This window comes from Vicugna pacos, unplaced genomic scaffold (genome assembly GCF_048564905.1).
Source record: "Vicugna pacos unplaced genomic scaffold, VicPac4 SAC-SAT, whole genome shotgun sequence".
Classification (NCBI taxonomy): domain Eukaryota; kingdom Metazoa; phylum Chordata; class Mammalia; order Artiodactyla; family Camelidae; genus Vicugna; species Vicugna pacos.
Window position 1 is genome coordinate 4,856,822 of NW_027328721.1, and position 25,887 is coordinate 4,882,708.

Genomic DNA, 25,887 nt, shown 5'->3' on the forward strand with positions numbered 1-25,887 from the left:
TGCCGACCGTTGGTGGAACCTCCCCACCCTCAGTGTTCCGGAACCTTTGTCAGTGCGTGGCGGACCTCGAGAGAAAACTCCACGCAGCTCTCTTCCGTCACAGGTGTTCCCTGTACGAGGCAGTCCGAGAAATAACTTCCCTGACCTTGGGGAGGCAGCCTCTGTCACTGGGATTTCCTGCAAACACCCCTAGCATTCCCTGGCACAGAGAAATTAGGAAAACACTCAGGGGAGTCCAGCTCAGGAATTCCGATGGAACCCACGCGCTGCCGACCGTTGGTGGAACCTCCCCACGCTCAGGGTTCCGGAACCATTCTCAGTGCGTGTGGGAGCTCGAGAGACACCTCCACCCAGCTCCCTTCAGTCACAGGTGTTCCCTGTCCGGGGAAGTCCGAGAAATATCTTCCCTGACCTTGGGGAGGCAACCTCTGACACTGGGATTTCCTGCAAACCCCCCTAGCATTCCCTGGCACAGAGACATTAGGAAAACCCTCAGGGGAGACCAGCTCAAGCATTCCGTTGGAACCCACGCGCTGCCGACCGTTGGTGGAACCTCCCCACGCTCAGGGCTCCGGAACCATTGTCAGTGCGTGGGGGAGCTCGAGAGACACCTCCACGCAGCTCTCTTCAGTCACAGGTATTCCCTGTCCGGGGAAGTCCGAGAAATACCTTCCCTGACATTGGGGAGGCAGCCTCTGTCACTGGGAATTCCTACAAACCCCCCTAGCATTCCCTGGCACAGTGATATTAGGAAAATCCTCAGGGGAGACCAGCTCAGGCATTCCGTTTGAACCCACGCGCTGCCGACCGTTGGTGGAACCTCCCCACGCTCAGGGTTCCGGAACCATTGTCAGTTCGTGGGGGAGATCGAGAGACACCTCCACGCAGCTCTCTTCTGTCACAGGTGTTCCCTGTCCGGGGAAGTCCGAGAAATACCTTCCCTGACCTTGGGGAGGCAGCCTCTGTCACTGGGATTTCCTGCAAACCCCACTAGCATTACCTGGCACAGAGAAATTAGGAAAATCCTCAGGGGAGACCAGCTCAGGCATTCCGTTGGAACCCACGCGCTGCCGACCGTTGGTGGAACCTCCCCACGCTCAGGGTTCAGGAAACATTGTCAGTGCGTGGCGGACCTCGAGAGAAATCTCCACGCAGCTCTCTTCAGTCACAGGTGTTCCCTGTACGAGGCAGTCCGAGAAATACCTTCCCTGACCTTGTTGAGGAAGCCTCTGTCACTAGGATTTCCTGGAAACACCCCTAGCATTCCCTGGCAGAGAGACATTAGGAAAACTCTCAGGGGAGACCAGCTCAGGCATTCCGTTGGAACCCACGCGCTGCCGACCGTTGGTGGAACCTCCCCACGCTCAGGGCTCCGGAACCATTGTCAGTGCGTGGGGGAGCTCGAGAGACACCTCCACGCAGCTCTCTTCAGTCACAGGTATTCCCTGTCCGGGGAAGTCCGAGAAATACCTTCCCTGACCTTGGGGAGGCAGCCTCTGTCACTGGGAATTCCTACAAACCCCCCTAGCATTCCCTGGCACAGTGATATTAGGAAAATCCTCAGGGGAGACCAGCTCAGGCATTCCGTTTGAACCCACGCGCTGCCGACCGTTGGTGGAACCTCCCCACGCTCAGGGTTCCGGAACCATTGTCAGTGCGTGGGGGAGCTCGAGAGACACCTCCAAGCAGCTCTCTTCTGTCACAGGTGTTCCCTGTCCAGGGAAGTCCGAGAAATACCTTCCCTGACCTTAGGGAGGCAGCCTCTGTCACTGGGATTTCCTGCAAACACCCCTAGCATTCCCTGGCACAGAGACATTAGGAAAACCCTCAGGGGAGCCCAGCTCAATCATTCCGTTGGAACCCACGCGCTGCCGACCGTTGGTGGAACCTCCCCACCCTCAGGGTTCCGGAAACTTTGTCAGTGCGTGGGGGAGCTCGAGAGACACCTCCACGCAGCTCTCTTCAGTCACAGATGTTCCCTGTCCGGGGAAATCCGAGAAATACATTCCCTGCCTTGGGGAGGCAGCCTCTGTCACTGGGATTTCCTGCAAAACCCCCTAGCATTCCCTGGCACAGTGACATTAGGAAAACCCTCAGGGGAGACCAGCTCAGGCATTCCGTTGGAACCCACGCGCTGCCGACATTTGGTGGAACCTCCCCACGCTCAGGGTTCTAGAACCATTGTCAGTGCGTGGGGGAGCTCGAGAGACACCTCCACGCAGCTCTCTTCAGTCACAGGTGTTCCCTGTCCGGGGAAGTCCGGGAAATACCTTCCCTGACCTTGGGGAGGAAGCCTCTGTCACTGGGATTTCCTGCAAACCCCCCTAGCATTCCCTGGCACAGAGACATTAGGAAAACCCTCACGGGAGACCAGCTCAGGCATTCGGTTCGAACCCACGTGCTGCCGACCTTTGGTTTAACCTCCCCACGCTCAGGGTTCCGGAACCATTTTCAGTGCATGGGGGAGCTCGAGAGACTCCTCCACGCAGCTCTCTTCAGTCACAGGTGTTCCCTGTCCGGGGAAGTCCGAGAAATATCTTCCCTGATTTTGGGGAGGCAGCCTCTGTCACTAGGATTTCCTGCAAACCCCCCTAGGATTCCCTGGCACAGAGATATTAGGAAAACCCTCAGGGGAGACCAGCTCAGGCATTCCGTTGGTACCCACGCGCTGCCGACCGTTGGTGGAACCTCCCCACGCTCAGGGTTCCGGAACCATTGTCAGTGCGTGGGGGAGCTCGAGAGACACCTCCACGCAGCTCTCCTCAGTCACAGGTGTTCCCTGTCCGGGGAAGTCCGAGAAATACCTTCCCTGACCTAGGTTAGGCAGCCTCTGACACTGGGATTTCCTGCAAACCCCCCTAACATTCCCTGGCACAGAGACATTAGGAAAACCCTCAGGGGAGTCCAGCTCAGGCATTCCGTTGGAACCCACGCGCTGCCGACCGTTGGTGGAACCTCCCCACTCTCAGGGTTCCGGAACCATTGTCAGTGCGTGGGGGAGCTCGAGAGACACCTCCACGTAGCTCTCTTCAGTCACAGGTGTTCAATGTCCGGGGAAGTCCAAGAAATACCTTCCCATATCTTGGGGAGGCAGCCTCTCTCACTGGGAGTTCCTGCAAAACCCCCTAGCATTCCCTGGTACAGAGACATTAGGAAAACCCTCAGAGGAGACCAGCTCAGGCATTCCGTTGGAACCCACGCGCTGCCGACCGTTGGTGGAACCTCCCCACGCTCAGGGCTCCGGAACCATTATCAGTGCGTGGGGGAGCTCGAGAGACACTTCCACGCAGCTCTCTTCAGTCACAGGTATTCCCTGTCCGGTGAAGTCCGAGAAATACCTTCCCTGACCTTGGGGAGGCAGCCTCTGTCACTGGGAATTCCTACAAACCCCCCTAGCATTCCCTGGCACAGTGATATTAGGAAAATCCTCAGGGGAGACCAGCTCAGGCATTCCGTTTGAACCCACGCGCTGCCGACCGTTGGTGGAACCTCCCCACGCTCAGGGTTCCGGAACCATTGTCAGTGCGTGGGGGAGCTCGAGAGACACCTCCACGCAGCTCTCTTCTGTCACAGGTGTTCCCTGTCCGGGGAAGTCCGAGAAATACCTTCCCTGACCTTGGGGAGGCAGCCTCTGTCACTGGGATTTCCTGCAAACCCCCCTAGCATTCCCTGGCACAGAGACATTAGGAAAACCCTCAGGGGAGCCCAGCTCAGGCATTCTGTTGGAACCCACGCGCTGCCGACCGTTGGTGGAACCTCCCCACCCTCAGGGTTCCGGAACCTTTGTCAGTGCGTGGCGGACCTCGAGAGAAAACTCCACGCAGCTCTCTTCCGTCACAGGTGTTCCCTGTACGAGGCAGTCCGAGAAATACCTTCCCTGACCTTGGGGAGGCAGCCTCTGTCACTGGGATTTCCTGCAAACACCCCTAGCATTCCCTGGCACAGAGACATTAGGAAAACACTCAGGGGAGTCCAGCTCAGGAATTCCGTTGGAACCCACGCGCTGCCGACCGTTGGTGGAACCTCCCCACGCTCAGGGTTCCGGAATCATTCTCAGTGCGTGTGGGAGCTCGAGAGACACCTCCACCCAGCTCCCTTCAGTCACAGGTGTTCCCTGTCCGGGGAAGTCCGAGAAATATCTTCCCTGACCTTGGGGAGGCAACCTCTGACACTGGGATTTCCTGCAAACCCCCCTAGCATTCCCTGGCACAGAGACATTAGGAAAACACTCAGGGGAGACCAGCTCAGGCATTCCGTTGGAACCCACGCGCTGCCGACCGTTGGTGGAACCTCCCCACGCTCAGGGCTCCGGAACCATTGTCAGTGCGTGGGGGAGCTCGAGAGACACCTCCACGCAGCTCTCTTCAGTCACAGGTATTCCCTGTCCGGGGAAGTCCGAGAAATACCTTCCCTGACCTTGGGGAGGCAGCCTCTGTCACTGGGAATTCCTACAAACCCCCCTAGCATTCCCTGGCACAGTGATATTAGGAAAATCCTCAGGGGAGACCAGCTCAGGCATTCCGTTTGAACCCACGCGCTGCCGACCGTTGGTGGATCCTCCCCACGCTCAGGGTTCCGGAACCATTGTCAGTGCGTGGGGGAGATCGAGAGACACCTCCACGCAGCTCTCTTCTGTCACAGGTGTTCCGTGTCCAGGGAAGTCCGAGAAATACCTTCCCTGACCTTGGGGAGGCAGCCTCTGTCACTGGGATTTCCTGCAAACACCCCTAGCATTCCCTGGCACAGAGACATTAGGAAAACCCTCAGGGGAGCCCAGCTCAATCATTCCGTTGGAACCCACGCGCTGCCGACCGTTGGTGGAACCTCCCCACCCTCAGGGTTCCGGAACTTTTATCAGTGCGTGGGGGAGCTCGAGAGACACCTCCACGCAGCTCTCTTCAGTCACAGATGTTCCCTGTCCGGGGAAATCCGAGAAATACCTTCCCTGCCTTGGGGAGGCAGCCTCTGTCACTGGGATTTCCTGCAAAACCCCCTAGCATTTCCTGGCACAGAGACATTAGGAAAACCCTCAGGGGAGACCAGCTCAGGCATTCCGTTGGAACCCACGCGCTGCCGACCGTTGGTGGAACCTCCCCACGCTCAGGGTTCTAGAACCATTGTCAGTGCGTGGGGGAGCTCGAGAGACACCTCCACGCAGCTCTCTTCAGTCACAGGTGTTCCCTGTCCGGGGAAGTCCGAGAAATACCTTCCCTGACCTTGGGGAGGAAGCCTCTGTCACTGGGATTTCCTGCAAACCCCCCAAGCATTCCCTGGCACAGAGACATTAGGAAAACCCTCACGGGAGACCAGCTAAGGCATTCCGTTCGAACCCACGTGCTGCCGACCTTTGGTTTAACTTCCCACGCTCAGGGTTCCGGAACCATTTTCAGTGCATGGGGGAGCTCGAGAGACACCTCCACGCAGCTCTCTTCAGTCACAGGTGTTCCCTGTCCGGGGAAGTCCGAGAAATACCTTCCCTGATTTTGGGGAGGCAGCCTGTGTCACTAGGATTTCCTGCAAACGCCCCTAGAATTCCCTGGCACAGAGACATTAGGAAAACCCTCAGGGGAGACCAGCTCAGGCATTCCGTTGGTACCCACGCGCTGCCGACCGTTGGTGGAACCTCCCCACGCTCAGGGTTCCGGAACCATTGTCAGTGCGTGGGGGAGCTCGAGAGACACCTCCACGCAGCTCTCCTCAGTCACAGGTGTTCCCTGTCCGGGGAAGTCCGAGAAATACCTTCCCTGACCTAGGTTAGGCAGCTTCTGACACTGGGATTTCCTGCAAACCCCCCTAACATTCCCTGGCACAGAGACATTAGGAAAACCCTCAGGGGAGTCCAGCTCAGGCATTCCGTTGGAACCCACGCGCTGCCGATCGTTGGTGGAACCTCCCCACGCTCAGGGTTCCGGAAACATTGTCAGTGCATGGGGGAGCTCGAGAGACACCTCCACGCAGCTCTCTTCAGTCACAGGTGTTCCCTGTCTGGGGAAATCCGAGAAATACATTCCCTGACCTTGGGGAGGCAGCCTCTGTCACTGGGATTACCTGCAAACCCCCGTAGCATTCCCTGGCACAGAGATATTAGGAAAACCCTCAGGGGAGACCAGCTCAGGCATTCCGTTGGAACCCACGCGCTGCCGACCGTTGATGGAACCTCCCCACGCTCAGGGTTCTGGAACCATTGTCAGTGCGTGGGGGAGCTCGACAGACACCTCCACGCAGCTCTCTTCAGTCACAGGTGTTCCCTGTCCGGGGAAGTCCGAGAAATACCTTCCCTGACTTTGGGGAGGCAGCCTCTGTCACTGGGATTCCCTGCAAACCCCCCTAGCATTCCCTGGCAGAGAGACATTAGGAAAACCCTCAGGGGACACCAGCTCAGGCATTCCGTTGGAACCCACGCGCTGCCGACCGTTGGTGGAACCTCCCCAAGCTCAGGGTTCCGGAACCATTGTCAGTGCGTTGGGGAGCTCGAGAGACACCTCCACGCAGCTCTCTTCTGTTACATGTGTTCCCTGTCCGGGGAAGTCCGAGAAATACCTTCCCTGACCTTGGGGAGGCAGCCTCTGTCACTGGGATTTCCTGCAAACCCCACTAACATTACCTGGCACAGAGACATTAGGAAAATCCTCAGGGGAGACCAGCTCAGGCATTCCGTTGGAACCCACGCGCTGCCGACCGTTGGTGGAACCTCCCCCCGCTCAGGGTTCCGGAACCATTGTCAGTGCGTGGCGGACCTCGAGAGGAAACTCCACGCAGCTCTCTTCAGTCACAGGTGTTCCCTGTACGAGGCAGTCCGAGAAATACCTTCCCTGACCTTGTTGAGGCAGCCTCTCTCACTGGGATTTCCTGGAAACACCCCTAGCATTCCCTGGCAGAGAGACATTAGGAAAACTCTCAGGGGAGACCAGCTCAGGCATTCCGTTGGAACCCACGCGCTGCCGACCGATGGTGGAACCTCCCCACGCTCAGGGTTCCGGAATCATTGTCAGTGCGTGGGGGAGCTCGAGAGACACCTCCACGCAGTTCTCTTCAGTCAAAGGTGATCCCTGTCAGGGGAAGTCCGAGAAATACCTTCCCTGACCTTGGGGAGGCAGCCTCTGTCACTGGGAGTTCCTGTAAAAACCTCTAGCATTCCCTGCCACAGAGACATTCAGAAAACCCTCAGAGGAGACCACCTCAGGCAATCTGTTGGAACCCACGCGCTGCCGACCGTTGGATCCTCCCCATGCTCAGGGTTCTTGAAACATTGTCAGTGCGTGGGGGAGCTCGAGAGACACCTCCACGCAGCTCTCTTCAGTCACAGGTGTTACCTGTCCGGGGATGTCCGAGAAATACCTTCCCTAACTTTGGGGAGGCAGCCTCTGTCACTCGGATTTCCTGCAAACCCCCTAGCATTCCCTGGCACAGAGACATTAGGAAAACCCTCAGGGGAGACCAGCTCAGGCATTCCGTTGGAACCCACGCGCTGCCGACCGTTGGTGGAACCTCCCCACGCTCAGGGTTCCGGAAACATTGTCAGTGCGTGGGGGAGCTCGACAGACACCTCCACGCAGCTCTCTTCAGTCACAGGTGTTCCCTGTCCGGGGAAGTCCGAGAAATACCTTCCCTGACCTTGGGGAGACAGCCTCTTTCACTGGGATTTCCTGCAAACCCCACTAGCATTACCTGGCACAGAGAAATTAGGAAAATCCTCAGGGGAGACCAGCTCAGGCATTCCGTTGGAACCCACGCGCTGCCGACCGTTGGTGGAACCTCCCCACGCTCAGGGTTCCGGAACCATTGTCAGTGCGTGGCGGACCTCGAGAGAAAACTCCACGCAGCTCTCTTCCGTCACAGGTGTTCCCTGTACGAGGCAGTCCGAGAAATACCTTCCCTGACCTTGGGGAGGCAGCCTCTCTCACTGGGATTTCCTGCAAACACCCCTAGCATTCCCTGGCACAGAGACATTAGGAAAACACTCAGGGGAGTCCAGCTCAGGAATTCCGTTGGAACCCACGCGCTGCCGACCGTTGGTGGAACCTCCCCACGCTCAGGGTTCCGGAACCATTGTCAGTGCGTGGGGGAGCTCGACAGACACCTCCACCCAGCTCTCTTTAGTCACAGGTGTTCCCTGTCCGGGGAAGTCCGAGAAATACCTTCCCTGACCTTGGGGAGGCAGCCTCTTTCACTGGGATTTCCTGCAAACCCCACTAGCATTACCTGGCACAGAGAAATTAGGAAAATCCTCAGGGGAGACCAGCTCAGGCATTCCGTTGGAACCCACGCGCTGCCGACCGTTGGTGGAACCTCCCCACGCTCAGGGTTCCGGAACCATTGTCAGTGCGTGGCGGACCTCGAGAGAAAACTCCACGCAGCTCTCTTCCGTCACAGGTGTTCCCTGTACGAGGCAGTCCGAGAAATACCTTCCCTGACCTTGGAGAGGCAGCCTCTCTCACTGGGATTTCCTGCAAACCCCCCTAGCATTCCCTGGCACAGAGACATTAGGAAAACCCTCAGGGGAGCCCAGCTCAGGCATTCCGTTGGAACCCACGCGCTGCCGACCGTTGGTGGAACCTCCCCACGCTCAGGGTTCCGGAACAATTGTCAGTGCGTGGGGGAGCTCGAGAGACACCTCCACGCAGCTCTCTTCAGTCACAGGTATTCCCTGTCCGGGGAAGTCCGAGAAATACCTTCCCTGACCTTGGGGAGGCAGCCTCTGTCACTGGGATTTCCTACAAACCCCCCTAGCATTCCCTGGCACAGTGATATTAGGAAAATCCTCAGGGGAGACCAGCTCAAGCATTCCGTTTGAACGCACGCGCTGCCGACCGTTGGTGGAACCTCCCCACGCTCAGGGTTCCGGAACCATTGTCAGTGCGTGGGGGAGCTCGAGAGACACCTCCACGCAGCTCTCTTCTGTCACAGGTGTTCCCTGTCCAGGGAAGTCCGAGAAATACCTTCCCTGACCTTGGGGAGGCAGCCTCTGTCACTGGGATTTCCTGCAAACACCCCTAGCATTCCCTGGCACAGAGACATTAGGAAAACCCTCAGGGGAGCCCAGCTCAATCATTCCGTTGGAACCCACGCGCTGCCGACCGTTGGTGGAACCTCCCCACCCTCAGGGTTCCGGAACCTTTGTCAGTGCGTGGGGGAGCTCGAGAGACACCTCCACGCAGCTCTCTTCAATCACAGGTGTTCCCTGTCCGGGGAAATCCGAGAAATACCTTCCCTGCCTTGGGGAGGCAGCCTCTGTCACTGGGAGTTCCTGTAAAAACCTCTAGCATTCCCTGGCACAGAGACATTAGGAAAACACTCAGGGGAGTCCAGCTCAGGAATTCCGTTGGAACCCACGCGCTGCCGACCGTTGGTGGAACCTCCCCACGCTCAGGGTTCCGGAACCATTCTCAGTGCGTGTGGGAGCTCGAGAGACACCTCCACCCAGCTCCCTTGAGTCACAGGTGTTCCCTGTCCGGGGAAGTCCGAGAAAAATCTTCCCTGACCTTGGGAAGGCAGCCTCTGACACTGGGATTTCCTGCAAACCCCCCTAGCATTCCCTGGCACAGAGACATTAGGAAAACACTCAGGGGAGACCAGCTCATGCATTCCGTTGGAAGCCACGCGCTGTCGAACGTTGGTGGAACCTCCCCACGCTCAGGGTTCCGGAAACATTGTCAGTGCGTGGGGGAGCTCGAGAGACACCTCCACGTAGCTCTCTTCAGTCACAGGTGTTCAATGTCCGGGGAAGTCCAAGAAATACCTTCCCAGATCTTGGGGAGTCAGCCTCTTTCACTGGGAGTTCCTGCAAAACCCCCTAGCATTCCCTGGCACAGAGACATTAGGAAAACCCTCAGGGGAGACCAGCTCAGGCATTCCGTTGGAACCCACGCGCTGCCGACCGTTGGTGGAACCTCCCCACGCTCAGGGCTCCGGAACCATTGTCAGTGCGTGGGGGAGCTCGAGAGACACCTCCACGCAGCTCTCTTCAGTCACAGGTATTCCCTGTCCGGGGAAGTCCGAGAAATACCTTCCCTGACCTTGGGGAGGCAGCCTCTGTCACTGGGAATTCCTACAAACCCCCCTAGCATTCCCTGGCACAGTGATATTAGGAAAATCCTCAGGGGAGACCAGCTCAGGCATTCCGTTTGAACCCACGCGCTGCCGACCGTTGGTGGAACCTCCCCACGCTCAGGGTTCCGGAACCATTGTCAGTGCGTGGGAGAGCTCGAGAGACACCTCCACGCAGCTCTCTTCAGTCACAGGTGTTCCCTGTCCGGGGAAGTCCGAGAAATACCTTCCCTGACCTTGGGGAGGAAGCCTCTGTCACTGGGAATTCCTGCAAACCCCCCTAGCATTCCCTGGCACAGAGACATTAGGAAAACCCTCACGGGAGACCAGCTCAGGCATTCCGTTGGAACCCACGTGCTGCCGACCTTTGGTGGAACCTCCCCACACTCAGGGTTCCGGAACCATTTTCAGTGCGTGGGGGAGCTCGAGAGACACCTCCACGCAGCTCTCTTCAGTCACAGGTGTTCCCTGTCCAGGGAAGTCCGAGAAATACCTTCCCTGATTTTGGGGAGGCAGCCTGTGTCACTAGGATTTCCTGCAAACCTCCCTAGGATTCCCTGGCACAGAGACATTAGGAAAACCCTCAGGGGAGACCAGCTCAGGCATTCCGTTGGTACCCACGCGCTGCCGACCGTTGGTGGAACCTCCACACGCTCAGGGTTCCGGAACCATTGTCAGTGCGTGGGGGAGCACGAGAGACACCTCCACGCAGCTCTCCTCAGTCACAGGTGTTCCCTGTCCGGGGAAGTCCGAGAAATACCTTCCCTGACCTAGGTTAGGCAGCCTCCGACACTGGGATTTCCTGCAAACCCCCCTAACATTCCCTGGCACAGAGACATTAGGAAAACCCTCAGGGGAGTCCAGCTCAGGCATTCCGTTGGAACCCACGCGCTGCCCACCGTTGGTGGAACCTCCCCACGCTCAGGGTTCCGGAACAATTGTCAGTGCGTGGGGGAGCTCGAGAGACACCTCCACGCAGCTCTCTTCAGTCACAGGTGTTCCCTGTCTGGGGAAATCCGAGAAATACATTCCCTGACCTTGGGGAGGCAGCCTCTGTCACTGGGATTACCTGCAAACCCCCGTAGCATTCCCTGGCACAGAGATATTAGGAAAACCCTCAGGGGAGAACAGCTCAGGCATTCCGTTGGAACCCAGGCGCTGCCGACCGTTGATGGAACCTCCCCACGCTCAGGGTTCTGGAACCATTGTCAGTGCGTGGGGGAGCTCGAGAGACACCTCCACGCAGCTTTCTTCAGTCACAGGTGTTCCCTGTCTGGGGAAGTCCGAGAAATACCTTCCCTGACCTTGGGGAGGCAGCCTCTTTCACTGGGATTTCCTGCAAACCCCCCTAGCATTCCGTGGCACAGAGACATAAGGAAAACCCTCAGGGGAGACCAGCTCAGGCATTCCGTTGGAACCCACGCGCTGCCGACCGTTGGTGGAACCTCCCCACGCTCAGGGTTCTGGAAACATTGTCAGTGCGTGGGGGAGCTCGAGAGACACCTCCACGCAGCTCTCTTCAGTCACAGGTGTTCCCTGTCCGGGGAAGTCCCAGAAATACCTTCCCTGACCTTGGGGATGCATCCTCTCTCACTGGGATTTCCTGCAAACACCCCTAGCATTCCCTGGCACAGAGATATTAGGAAAACCCTCAGGGGAGTCCAGCTCAGGAATTCCGTTGGAACCCACGCGCTGCCGACCGTTGGTGGAACCTCCCCACGCTCAGGGTTCCGGAACCATTGTCAGTGCATGGGGGAGCTCGAGAGACACCTCCACGCAGCTCTCTTCAGTCACAGGTGTTCCCTGTCCGGGGAAGTCCGAGAAAAACCTTCCCTGACCTTGGGGAGGCAGCCTCTGTCACTGGGATTTCCTGCAAACACCCCTAGCATTCCCCAGCACAGAGAAATTAGGAAAACCCTCAGGGGAGACCAGCTCAGGCATTCCGTTGGAACCCACGCGCTGTCGACCGTTGGTGGAACCTCCCCACGCTCAGGGTTCCGGAACCATTGTCAGTGCGTGGGGAAGCTCGAGAGACACCTCCACGAAGCTCTCTTCAGTCACAGGCGTTCCCTGTCCGGGGAAGTCTGAGAAATACCTTCCCTGACCTTGGGGGGGCAGCCTCTGTCACTGGGATTTCCTGCAAACCCCACTAGCATTACCTGGCACAGAGACATTAGGAAGATCCTCAGGGGAGACCAACTCTGGCATTCCGTTGGAACCCACGCGCTGCCGACCGTTGGTGGAACCTCCCCACACTCAGGGTTCCGGAACCATTGTCAGTGCGTGGGGGACCTCGGGAGAAAACTCCACGCAGCTCTCTTCAGTCACAGGTGTTCCCTATACAGGGCAGTCTGAGAAATACCTTCCCTGACCTTGGGGAGGCAGCCTCTGTCACTGGGAATTCCTGCAAACCCCCCTTGCATTCCCTGGCACAGAGACATTAGGAAAACCCTCAGGGGGGCCCAGCTCAGGCATTCCGTTAGAACCCACGTGCTGCCGACCGTTGGTGGAACCTCCCCACTCTCAGGGTTCCGGAACCATTGTCAGTGCCTGGGGGAGCTCGAGAGACACCTCCACGCAGCTCTCTTCAGTCACAGGTGTTCGCTGTCCGGGGAAGTCCAAGAAATACCTTCCCTGACCTTGGGGAGGCAGCCTCTGTCACTGGGATTTCCTGTAAAAACCTCCAGCATTCCCTTCCACAGAGACATTCAGAAAACCCTCAGAGGAGACCACCTCAGGCATTCTGTTGGAACCCACGCGGTGCCGACCGTTGGATCCTCCCCACGCTCAGGGTTCTGGAAACATTGTCAGTGCGTGGGGGAGCTCGAGAGACACCTCCACGCAGCTCTCTTCAGTCACAGGTGTTACCTGTCCGGGGAAGTCCGAGAAATACCTTCCCTAACCTTGGGGAGGCAGCCTCTGTCACTGGGAATTCCTGCAAACCCCCTAGCATTCCCTGGCACAGAGACATTAGGAAAACCCTCAGGGGAGACCAGCTCAGGCATTCCGTTGGAACCCACGCGCTGCCGACCGTTGGTGGAACCTCCCCACGCTCAGGGTTCCGGAACCATTGTCAGTGCGTGGGGGAGCTCGACAGACACCTCCACGCAGCTCTCTTCAGTCACAGGTGTTCCCTGTCCGGGGAAGTCCGAGAAATACCTTCCCTGATTTTGGGGAGGCAGCCTGTGTCACTAGGATTTCCTGCAAACCCCCCTAGGATTCCCTGACACAGAGACATTAGGAAAACCCTCAGGGGAGACCAGCTCAGGCATTCCGTTGGTACCCACGCGCTGCCGACCGTTGGTGGAACCTCCCCACGCTCAGGGTTCCGGAACCATTGTCAGTGCGTGGGGGAGCTCGAGAGACACCTCCACGCAGCTCTCCTCAGTCACAGGTGTTCCCTGTCCGGGGAAGTCCGAGAAATACCTTCCCTGACCTAGGTTAGGCAGCCTCTGACACTGGGATTTCCTGCAAACCCCCCTAACATTCCCTGGCACAGAGACATTAGGAAAACCCTCAGGGGAGTCCAGCTCAGGCATTCCGTTGGAACCCACGCGCTGCCGACCGTTGGTGGAACCTCCCCACCCTCAGGGTTCCGGAACCATTGTCAGTGCGTGGGGGAGCTCGAGAGACACCTCCACGCAGCTCTCTTCAGTCACAGGTGTTCCCTGTCTGGGGAAATCCGAGAAATACATTCCCTGACCTTGGGGAGGCAGCCTCTGTCACTGGGATTACCTGCAAACCCCCGTAGCATTCCCTGGCACAGAGACATTAGGAAAACCCTCAGGGGAGACCAGCTCAGGCATTCCGTTGGAACCCACGCGCTGCCGATCGTTGATGGAACCTCCCCACGCTCAGGGTTCCGGAACCATTGTCAGTGCGTGGCGGACCTCGAGAGGAAACTCCACGCAGCTCTCTTCAGTCACAGGTGTTCCCTGTACGAGGCCGTCCGAGAAATACCTTCCCTGCACTTGTTGAGGCAGCCTCTGTCACTGGGATTTCCTGGAAACACCCCTAGCATTCCCTGGCAGAGAGACATTAGGAAAACTCTCAGGGGAGACCAGCTCAGGCATTCCGTTGGAACCCACGCGCTGCCGACCGTTGGTGGAACCTCCCCACGCTCAGGGTTCCGGAACCATTGTCAGTGCGTGGGGGAGCTCGACAGACACCTCCTCGCAGCTCTCTTCAGTCACAGGTGTTCCCTGTCCGGGGAAGTCCGAGAAATACCTTCCCTGACCCTGGGGAGGCAGCCTCTTTCACTGGGATTTCCTGCAAACCCCACTAGCATTACCTGGCACAGAGAAATTAGGAAAATCCTCAGGGGAGACCAGCTCAGGCATTCCGTTGGAACCCACGCGCTGCCGACCGTTTGTGGAACCTCCCCACGCTCAGGGTTCCGGAACCATTGTCAGTGCGTGGCGGACCTCGAGAGAAAACTCCACGCAGCTCTCTTCCGTCACAGGTGTTCCCTGTAAGAGGCAGTCCGAGAAATATCTTCCCTGACCTTGGGGAGGCAGCCTCTCTCACTGGGATTTCCTGCAAACACCCCTAGCATTCCCTGGCACAGAGAAATTAGGAAAACACTCAGGGGAGTCCAGCTCAGGAATTCCGTTTGAACCCACGCGCTGCCGACCGTTGGTGGAACCTCCCCACGCTCAGGGTTCCGGAACCATTCTCAGTGCGTGTGGGAGCTCGAGAGACACCTCCACCCAGCTCCCTTCAGTCACAGGTGTTCCCTGTCCGGGGAAGTCCGAGAAATATCTTCCCTGACCTTGGGGAGGCAGCCTCTGTCACTGGGATTACCTGCAAACCCCCGTAGCATTCCCTGGCACAGAGACATTAGGAAAACCCTCAGGGGAGACCAGCTCAGGCATTCCGTTGGAACCCACGCGCTGCCGACCGTTGATGGAACCTCCCCACGCTCAGGGTTCTGGAACAATTGTCAGTGCGTGGGGGAGCTCGAGAGACACCTCCACGCAGCTCTCTTCAGTCACAGGTGTTCCCTGTCCGGGGAAGTCCGAGAAATACCTTCCCTGACTTTGTGGAGGCAGCCTCTTTCACTGGGATTTCCTGCAAACCCCCCTAGCATTCCCTGGCACAGAGACATAAGGAAAACCCTCAGGGGAGACCAGCTCAGGCATTCCGTTGGAACCCACGCGCTGCCGACCGTTGGTGGAACCTCCCCACGCTCAGGGTTCCGGAACCATTGTCAGTGCGTGTGGGATTTCGAGAGACACCTCCACCCAGCTCCCTTCAGTCACAGGTGTTCCCTGTCCGGGGAAGTCCGAGAAATACCTTCCATGACCTTGGGGAGGCAGCCTCTGTCACTGGGATTTCCTGCAAACGCCCCTAGCATTCCCTGGCACAGAGACATTAGGAAAACACTCACGGGTGACCAGCTCATGCATTCCGTTGGAACCCACGCGCTGTCGACAGTTGGTGGAACCTCCCCACGCTCAGGGTTCCGAAAACATTGTCAGTGCGAGGGGGAGCTTGAGAGACACTTCCACGCAGCTCTCTTCAGTCACAGGTGTTCCCTGTCCGGGGAAGTCCGAGAAATACCTTCCCTGACCTTGGGGAGGCAGCCTCTGTCACTGGGAGTTCCTGTAAAACCCCCTAGCATTCCCTGCCACAGAGACATTAGGAAAAGACTCAGGGGAGACCAGCTCAGGCATTCCGTTGTAACCCACTCGCTGCCGACCGTTGGTGGAACCTCCCCACGCTCAGGGTTCTGGAAACATTGTCATTGCGTGGGGGAGCTCGAGAGACACCTCCACGCAGCTCTCTTCAGTCACAGGTGTTCCCTGTCCGGGGAAGTCCGAGAAAAACCTTCCCTGAACTTGGGGAGGCAGCCTCTGTCACTGGGATTTCCTGCAAACACCCCTAGCATTCCCCAGCACAGAGAAATTAGGAAAACCCTCAGGGGAGACCAGCTAAGGCATTCCGTTGGAACCCACGCGCTGTCGACCGTTGGTGGAACCTCCACACGCTCAGGGTTCCGGAACCATTGTCAGTGCATGGGGGAGCTCGAGAGACACCTCCACGAAGCTCTCTTCAGTCACAGGTGTTCCCTGTCCGGGGAAGTCCGAGAAATACCTTCCCTGACCTTGGGGGGGCAGCCTCTGTCACTGGGATTTCCTGCAAACACCCCTAGCATTCCCTGGCACAGAGACATTAGGAAAACCCTCAGGGGAGGTCAGCTCAGGCATTCCGTTGGAACCCACGCGCTGACGACCGTTGGTGGAACCTCCCCACGCTCAGGGTTCCGGAATCATTGTCAGTGCGTGGCGGACCTCGAGAGAAAACTCCACGCAGCTCTCTTCAGTCACAGGTGTTCCCTGTACGAGGCAGTCCGAGAAATACCTTCCCTGAGCTTGTTGAGGCAGCCTCTGTCACTGGGATTTCCTGGAAACACCCCTAGCATTCCCTGGCAGAGAGACATTAGGAAAACTCTCAGGGGAGACCAGCTCAGGCATTCCGTTGGAACCCACGCGCTGCCGACCGTTGGTGGAACCTCCCCACGCTCAGGGCTCCGGAACCATTGTCAGTGCGTGGGGGAGCTCGAGAGACACCTCCACGCAGCTCTCTTCAGTCACAGGTATTCCCTGTCAGGGGAAGTCCGAGAAATACCTTCCCTGACCTTGGGGAGGCAGCCTCTTTCACTGGGATTTCCTGCAAACCCCACTAGCATTCCCTGGCACAGAGACATTAGGAAAACCCTCAGGGGAGTCCAGCTCAGGAATTCCGTTGGAACCCACGCGCTGCCGACCGTTGGTGGAACCTCCCCACGCTCAGGGTTCCGGAAAAATTGTCAGTGCGTGGGGGAGCTCGAGAGACACTTCCACGCAGCTCTCTTCAGTCACAGGTGTTCCCTGTCCGGGGAAGTCCGAGAAATACCTTCCCTGACCTTGGGGAGGCAGCCTATGTCACAGGGATTTCCTGCAAACCCCCCTTGCATTCCCTGGCACAGAGACATTAGGAAAACCCTCAGGGGAGCCCAGCTCAGGCATTCCGTTGGAACCCACGCGCTGCCGACCGTTGGTGGAACCTCCCCACGCTCAGGGTTCCGGAACCATTGTCAGTGCGTGGGGGAGCTCGACAGACACCTCCTCGCAGCTCTCTTCAGTCACAGGTGTTCCCTGTCCGGGGAAGTCGGAGAAATACCTTCCCTGACCTTGGGGAGGCAGCCTCTTTCACTGGGATTTCCTGCAAACCCCACTAGCATTACCTGGCACAGAGAAATTAGGAAAATCCTCAGGGGAGACCAGCTCAGGCATTCCGTTGGAACCCACGCGCTGCCGACCGTTTGTGGAACCTCCCCATGCTCAGGGTTCCGGAACCATTGTCAGTGCGTGGCGGACCTCGAGAGAAAACTCCACGCAGCTCTCTTCCGTCACAGGTGTTCCCTGTACGAGGCAGTCCGAGAAATACCTTCCCTGACCTTGGGGAGGCAGCCTCTCTCACTGGGATTTCCTGCAAACACCCCTAGCATTCCCTGGCACAGAGACATTAGGAAAACACTCAGGGGAGTCCAGCTCAGGAATTCCATTGGAACCCACGCGCTGCCGACCGTTGGTGGAACCTCCCCACGCTCAGGGTTCCGGAACCATTCTCAGTGCGTGTGGGAGCTCGAGAGACACCTCCACCCAGCTCCCTTCAGTCACAGGTGTTCCCTGTCTGGGGAAGGCCGAGAAATATCTTCCCTGACCTTGGGGAGGCAGCCTCTGTCACTGGGATTACCTGCAAACCCCCGTAGCATTCCCTGGCACAGAGATATTAGGAAAACCCTCAGGGGAGACCAGCTCAGGCATTCCGTTGGAACCCACGCGCTGCCGACCGTTGATGGAACCTCCCCACGCTCAGGGTTCTGGAACAATTGTCAGTGCGTGGGGGAGCTCGAGAGACACCTCCACGCAGCTCTCTTCAGTCACAGGTGTTCCCTGTCCGGGGAAGTCCGAGAAATACCTTCCCTGACTTTGTGGAGGCAGCCTCTTTCACTGGGATTTCCTGCAAACCCCCCTAGCATTCCCTGGCACAGAGACATAAGGAAAACCCTCAGGGGAGACCAGCTCAGGCATTCCGTTGGAACCCACGCGCTGCCGACCGTTGGTGGAACCTCCCCACGCTCAGGGCTCCGGAACCATTGTCAGTGCGTGGGGGAGCTCGAGAGACACCTCCACGCAGCCCTCTTCAGTCACAGGTATTCCCTGTCCGGGGAAGTCCGAGAAATAACTTCCCTGACCTTGGGGAGGCAGCCTCTGTCACTGGGAATTCCTACAATCCCCTCTAACATTCCCTGGCACAGTGATATTAGGAAAATCCTCAGGGGAGACCAGCTCAGGCATTCCGTTTGAACCCACGCGCTGCCGACCGTTGGTGGAACCTCCCCACGCTCAGGGTTCCGGAACCATTGTCAGTGCGTGGGGGAGCTCGACAGACACCTCCACGCAGCTCTCTTCAGTCACAGGTGTTCCCTGTCCGGGGAAGTCCGAGAAATACCTTCCCTGACCTAGGTTAGGCAGCCTCTGACACTGGGATTTCCTGCAAACCCCCCTAACATTCCCTGGCACAGAGACATTAGGAAAACCCTCAGGGGAGTCCAGCTCAAGCATTCCGTTGGAACCCACGCGCTGCCGACCGTTGGTGGAAGCTCCCCACACTCAGGGTTCCGGAACCATTGTCAGTGCGTGGGGGAGCTCGAGAGACACCTCCACGCAGCTCTCTTCAGTCACAGGTGTTCCCTGTCTGGGGAAATCCGAGAAATACATTCCCTGACCTTGGGGAGGCAGCCTCTGTCACTGGGATTACCTGCAAACCCCCGTAGCATTCCCTGGCACAGAGACATTAGGAAAACCCTCAGGGGAGACCAGCTCAGGCATTCCGTTGGAACCCACGCGCTGCCGACCGTTGATGGAACCTCCCCACGCTCAGGGTTCTGGAACCATTGTTAGTGCATGGGGGAGCTCGAGAGACACCTCCACGCAGCTCTCTTCAGTCACAGGTGTTCCCTGTCCGGGGAAGTCCGAGAAATAACTTCCCTGACCTTGGGGAGGCAGCCTCTGTCACTGGGAATTCCTGCAAACCCCCCTAGCATTCCCTGGCACAGAGACATAAGGAAAACCCTCAGGGGAGACCAGCTCAGGAATTCCGTTGGAACCCACGCGCTGCCGACCGTTGGTGGAACCTCCCCACGCTCAGGGTTCCGGAACCATTGTCAGTGCGTGGCGGACCTCGAGAGGAAACTCCACGCAGCTCTCTTCAGTCACAGGTGTTCCCTGTCCGGGGAAGTCCGAGAAATACCTTCCCTGACCTTGGGGAGGCAGCCTCTTTCACTGGGATTTCCTGCAAACCCCACTAGCATTACCTGGCACAGAGAAATTAGGAAAATCCTCAGGGAATACCAGCTCAGGCATTCCGTTGGAACCCACGCGCTGCCGACCGTTTGTGGAACCTCCCCATGCTCAGGGTTCCGGAACCATTGTCAGTGCGTGGCGGACCTCGAGAGAAAACTCCACGCAGCTCTCTTCCGTCACAGGTGTTCCCTGTACGAGGCAGTCCGTGAAATACCTTCCCTGACCTTGGGGAGGCAGCCTCTCTCACTGGGATTTCCTGCAAACACCCCTAGCATTCCCTGGCACAGAGACATTAGGAAAACACTCAGGGGAGTCCAGCTCAGGAATTCCGTTTGAACCCACGCGCTGCCGACCGTTGGTGGAACCTCCCCACGCTCAGGGTTCCGGAACCATTCTCAGTGCGTGTGGGAGCTCGAGAGACACCTCCACCCAGCTCCCTTCAGTCACAGGTGTTCCCTGTCCGGGGAAGTCCGAGAAATATCTTCCCTGACCTTGGGGAGGCAGCCTCTGTCACTGGGATTACCTGCAAACCCCCGTAGCATTCCCTGGCACAGAGACATTAGGAAAACCCTCAGGGGAGACCAGCTCAGGCATTCCGTTGGAACCCACGCGCTGCCGACCGTTGATGGAACCTCCCCACGCTCAGGGTTCTGGAACAATTGTCAGTGCGTGGGGGAGCTCGAGAGACACCTCCACGCAGCTCTCTTCTGTCACAGGTGTTCCCTGTCCGGGGAAGTCCGAGAAATACCTTCCCTGACTTTGTGGAGGCAGCCTCTTTCACTGGGATTTCCTGCAAACCCCCCTAGCATTCCCTGGCACAGAGACATAAGGAAAACCCTCAGGGGAGACCAGCTCAGGCATTCCGTTGGAACCCACGCGCTGCCGACCGTTGGTGGAACCTCCCCACGCTCAGGGTTCCGGAACCATTGTCAGTGCGCGTGGGATTTCGAGAGACACCTCCACCAAGCTCCCTTCAGTCACAGGTGTTCCCTGTCCGGGGAAGTCCGAGAAATACCTTCCATGACCTTGGGGAGGCAGCCTCTGTCACTGGGATTTCCTGCAAACGCCCCTAGCATTCCCTGGCACAGAGACATTAGGAAAACACTCACGGGTGACCAGCTCATGCATTCCGTTGGAACCCACGCGCTGACGACAGTTGGTGGAACCTCCCCACGCTCAGGGTTCCGAAAACATTGTCAGTGCGAGGGGGAGCTTGAGAGACACCTCCACGCAGCTCTCTTCAGTCACAGGTGTTCCCTGTCCGGGGAAGTCCGAGAAATACCTTCCCTGACCTTGGGGAGGCAGCCTCTGTCACTGGGAGTTCCTGTAAAACCCCCTAGCATTCCCTGCCACAGAGACATTAGGAAAAGACTCAGGGGAGACCAGCTCAGGCATTCCGTTGTAACCCACGCGCTGCCGACCGTTGGTGGAACCTCCCCACGCTCAGGGTTCTGGAAACATTGTCATTGCGTGGGGGAGCTCGAGAGACACCTCCACGCAGCTCTCTTCAGTCACAGGTGTTCCCTGTCCGGGGAAGTCCGAGAAAAACCTTCCCTGACCTTGGGGAGGCATCCTCTGTCACTGGGATTTCCTGCAAACACCCCTAGCATTCCCCAGCACAGAGAAATTAGGAAAACCCTCAGGGGAGACCAGCTCAGGCATTCCGTTGGAACCCACGCGCTGTCGACCGTTGGTGGAACCTCCCCACGCTCAGGGTTCCGGAACCATTGTCAGTGCATGGGGGAGCTCGAGAGACACCTCCACGAAGCTCTCTTCAGTCACAGGTGTTCCCTGTCCGGGGAAGTCCGAGAAATACCTTCCCTGACCTTGGGGGGGCAGCCTCTGTCACTGGGATTTCCTGCAAACCCCCCTAGCATTCCCTGGCACAGAGACATTAGGAAAACACTCAGGGGAGGTCAGCTCAGGCATTCCGTTGGAACCCACGCGCTGCCGACCGTTGGTGGAACCTCCCCACGCTCAGGGTTCCGGAATCATTGTCAGTGCGTGGCGGACCTCGAGAGAAAACTCCACGCAGCTCTCTTCAGTCACAGGTGTTCCCTGTACGAGGCAGTCCGAGAAATACCTTCCCTGAGCTTGTTGAGGCAGCCTCTGTCACTGGGATTTCCTGGAAACACCCCTAGCATTCCCTGGCAGAGAGACATTAGGAAAACTCTCAGGGGAGACCAGCTCAGGCATTCCGTTGGAACCCACGCGCTGCCGACCGTTGGTGGAACCTCCCCACGCTCAGGGCTCCGGAACCATTGTCAGTGCGTGGGGGAGCTCGAGAGACACCTCCACGCAGCTCTCTTCAGTCACAGGTATTCCCTGTCCGGGGAAGTCCGAGAAATACCTTCCCTGACCTTGGGGAGGCAGCCTCTTTCACTGGGATTTCCTGCAAACCCCACTAGCATTCCCTGGCACAGAGACATTAGGAAAACCCTCAGGGGAGTCCAGCTCAGGAATTCCGTTGAAACCCACGCGCTGCCGACCGTTGGTGGAACCTCCCCACGCTCAGGGTTCCGGAAAAATTGTCAGTGCGTGGGGGAGCTCGAGAGACACTTCCACGCAGCTCTCTTCAGTCACAGGTGTTCCCTGTCCGGGGAAGTCCGAGAAATACCTTCCCTGACCTTGGGGAGGCAGCCTATGTCACAGGGATTTCCTGCAAACCCCCCTTGCATTCCCTGGCACAGAGACATTAGGAAAACCCTCAGGGGAGCCCAGCTCAGGCATTCCGTTGGAACCCACGCGCTGCCGACCGTTGGTGGAACCTCCCCACGCTCAGGGTTCCGGAACCATTTTCAGTGCGTGGGGGAGCTCGACAGACACCTCCTCGCAGCTCTCTTCAGTCACAGGTGTTCCCTGTCCGGGGAAGTCCGAGAAATACCTTCCCTGACCTTGGGGAGGCAGCCTCTTTCACTGGGATTTCCTGCAAACCCCACTAGCATTACCTGGCACAGAGAAATTAGGAAAATCCTCAGGGGAGACCAGCTCAGGCATTCCGTTGGAACCCACGCGCTGCCGACCGTTTGTGGAACCTCCCCATGCTCAGGGTTCCGGAACCATTGTCAGTGCGTGGCGGACCTCGAGAGAAAACTCCACGCAGCTCTCTTCCGTCACTGGTGTTCCCTGTACGAGGCAGTCCGAGAAATACCTTCCCTGACCTTGGGGAGGCAGCCTCTCTCACTGGGATTTCCTGCAAACACCCCTAGCATTCCCTGGCACAGAGACATTAGGAAAACACTCAGGGGAGTCCAGCTCAGGAATTCCATTGGAACCCACGCGCTGCCGACCGTTGGTGGAACCTCCCCACGCTCAGGGTTCCGGAACCATTCTCAGTGCGTGTGGGAGCTCGAGAGACACCTCCACCCAGCTCCCTTCAGTCACAGGTGTTCCCTGTCCGGGGAAGTCCGAGAAATATCTTCCCTGACCTTGGGGAGGCAGCCTCTGTCACTGGGATTACCTGCAAACCCCCGTAGCATTCCCTGGCACAGAGACATTAGGAAAACCCTCAGGGGAGACCAGCTCAGGCATTCCGTTGGAACCCACGCGCTGCCGACCGTTGATGGAACCTCCCCACGCTCAGGGTTCTGGAACAATTGTCAGTGCGTGGGGGAGCTCGAGAGACACCTCCACGCAGCTCTCTTCAGTCACAGGTGTTCCCTGTCCGGGGAAGTCCGAGAAATACCTTCCCTGACTTTGTGGAGGCAGCCTCTTTCACTGGGATTTCCTGCAAACCCCCCTAGCATTCCCTGGCACAGAGACATAAGGAAAACCCTCAGGGGAGACCAGCTCAGGCATTCCGTTGGAACCCACGCGCTGCCGACCGTTGGTGGAACCTCCCCACGCTCAGGGTTCCGGAACCATTGTCAGTGCGTGTGGGATTTCGAGAGACACCTCCACCCAGCTCCCTTCAGTCACAGGTGTTCCCTGTCCGGGGAAGTCCGAGAAATACCTTCCATGACCTTGGGGAGGCAGCCTCTGTCACTGGGATTTCCTGCAAACGCCCCTAGCATTCCCTGGCACAGAGACATTAGGAAAACACTCACGGGTGACCAGCTCATGCATTCCGTTGGAACCCACGCGCTGTCGACAGTTGGTGGAACCTCCCCACGCTCAGGGTTCCGAAAACATTGTCAGTGCGAGGGGGAGCTTGAGAGACACTTCCACGCAGCTCTCTTCAGTCACAGGTGTTCCCTGTCCGGGGAAGTCCGAGAAATACCTTCCCTGACCTTGGGGAGGCAGCCTCTGTCACTGGGAGTTCCTGTAAAACCCCCTAGCATTCCCTGCCACAGAGACATTAGGAAAAGACTCAGGGGAGACCAGCTCAGGCATTCCGTTGTAACCCACTCGCTGCCGACCGTTGGTGGAACCTCCCCACGCTCAGGGTTCTGGAAACATTGTCATTGCGTGGGGGAGCTCGAGAGACACCTCCACGCAGCTCTCTTCAGTCACAGGTGTTCCCTGTCCGGGGAAGTCCGAGAAAAACCTTCCCTGACCTTAGGGAGGCAGCCTCTGTCACTGGGATTTCCTGCAAACACCCCTAGCATTCCCCAGCACAGAGAAATTAGGAAAACCCTCAGGGGAGACCAGCTCAGGCATTCCGTTGGAACCCACGCGCTGTCGACCGTTGGTGGAACCTCCCCACGCTCAGGGTTCCGGAACCATTGTCAGTGCATGGGGGAGCTCGAGAGACACCTCCACGAAGCTCTCTTCAGTCACAGGTGTTCCCTGTCCGGGGAAGTCCGAGAAATACCTTCCCTGACCTTGGGGGGGCAGCCTCTGTCACTGGGATTTCCTGCAAACACCCCTAGCATTCCCTGGCACAGAGACATTAGGAAAACCCTCAGGGGAGGTCAGCTCAGGCATTCCGTTGGAACCCACGCGCTGACGACCGTTGGTGGAACCTCCCCACGCTCAGGGTTCCGGAATCATTGTCAGTGCGTGGCGGACCTCGAGAGAAAACTCCACGCAGCTCTCTTCAGTCACAGGTGTTCCCTGTACGAGGCAGTCCGAGAAATACCTTCCCTGAGCTTGTTGAGGCAGCCTCTGTCACTGGGATTTCCTGGAAACACCCCTAGCATTCCCTGGCAGAGAGACATTAGGAAAACTCTCAGGGGAGACCAGCTCAGGCATTCCGTTGGAACCCACGCGCTGCCGACCGTTGGTGGAACCTCCCCACGCTCAGGGCTCCGGAACCATTGTCAGTGCGTGGGGGAGCTCGAGAGACACTTCCACGCAGCTCTCTTCAGTCACAGGTGTTCCCTGTCCGGGGAAGTCCGAGAAATACCTTCCCTGACCTTGGGGAGGCAGCCTATGTCACAGGGATTTCCTGCAAACCCCCCTTGCATTCCCTGGCACAGAGACATTAGGAAAACCCTCAGGGGAGCCCAGCTCAGGCATTCCGTTGGAACCCACGCGCTGCCGACCGTTGGTGGAACCTCCCCACGCTCAGGGTTCCGGAACCATTGTCAGTGCGTGGGGGAGCTCGACAGACACCTCCTCGCAGCTCTCTTCAGTCACAGGTGTTCCCTGTCCGGGGAAGTCCGAGAAATACCTTCCCTGACCTTGGGGAGGCAGCCTCTTTCACTGGGATTTCCTGCAAACCCCACTAGCATTACCTGGCACAGAGAAATTAGGAAAATCCTCAGGGGAGACCAGCTCAGGCATTCCGTTGGAACCCACGCGCTGCCGACCGTTTGTGGAACCTCCCCATGCTCAGGGTTCCGGAACCATTGTCAGTGCGTGGCGGACCTCGAGAGAAAACTCCACGCAGCTCTCTTCCGTCACAGGTGTTCCCTGTACGAGGCAGTCCGAGAAATACCTTCCCTGACCTTGGGGAGGCAGCCTCTCTCACTGGGATTTCCTGCAAACACCCCTAGCATTCCCTGGCACAGAGACATTAGGAAAACACTCAGGGGAGTCCAGCTCAGGAATTCCATTGGAACCCACGCGCTGCCGACCGTTGGTGGAACCTCCCCACGCTCAGGGTTCCGGAACCATTCTCAGTGCGTGTGGGAGCTCGAGAGACACCTCCACCCAGCTCCCTTCAGTCACAGGTGTTCCCTGTCTGGGGAAGGCCGAGAAATATCTTCCCTGACCTTGGGGAGGCAGCCTCTGTCACTGGGATTACCTGCAAACCCCCGTAGCATTCCCTGGCACAGAGATATTAGGAAAACCCTCAGGGGAGACCAGCTCAGGCATTCCGTTGGAACCCACGCGCTGCCGACCGTTGATGGAACCTCCCCACGCTCAGGGTTCTGGAACAATTGTCAGTGCGTGGGGGAGCTCGAGAGACACCTCCACGCAGCTCTCTTCAGTCACAGGTGTTCCCTGTCCGGGGAAGTCCGAGAAATACCTTCCCTGACTTTGTGGAGGCAGCCTCTTTCACTGGGATTTCCTGCAAACCCCCCTAGCATTCCCTGGCACAGAGACATAAGGAAAACCCTCAGGGGAGACCAGCTCAGGCATTCCGTTGGAACCCACGCGC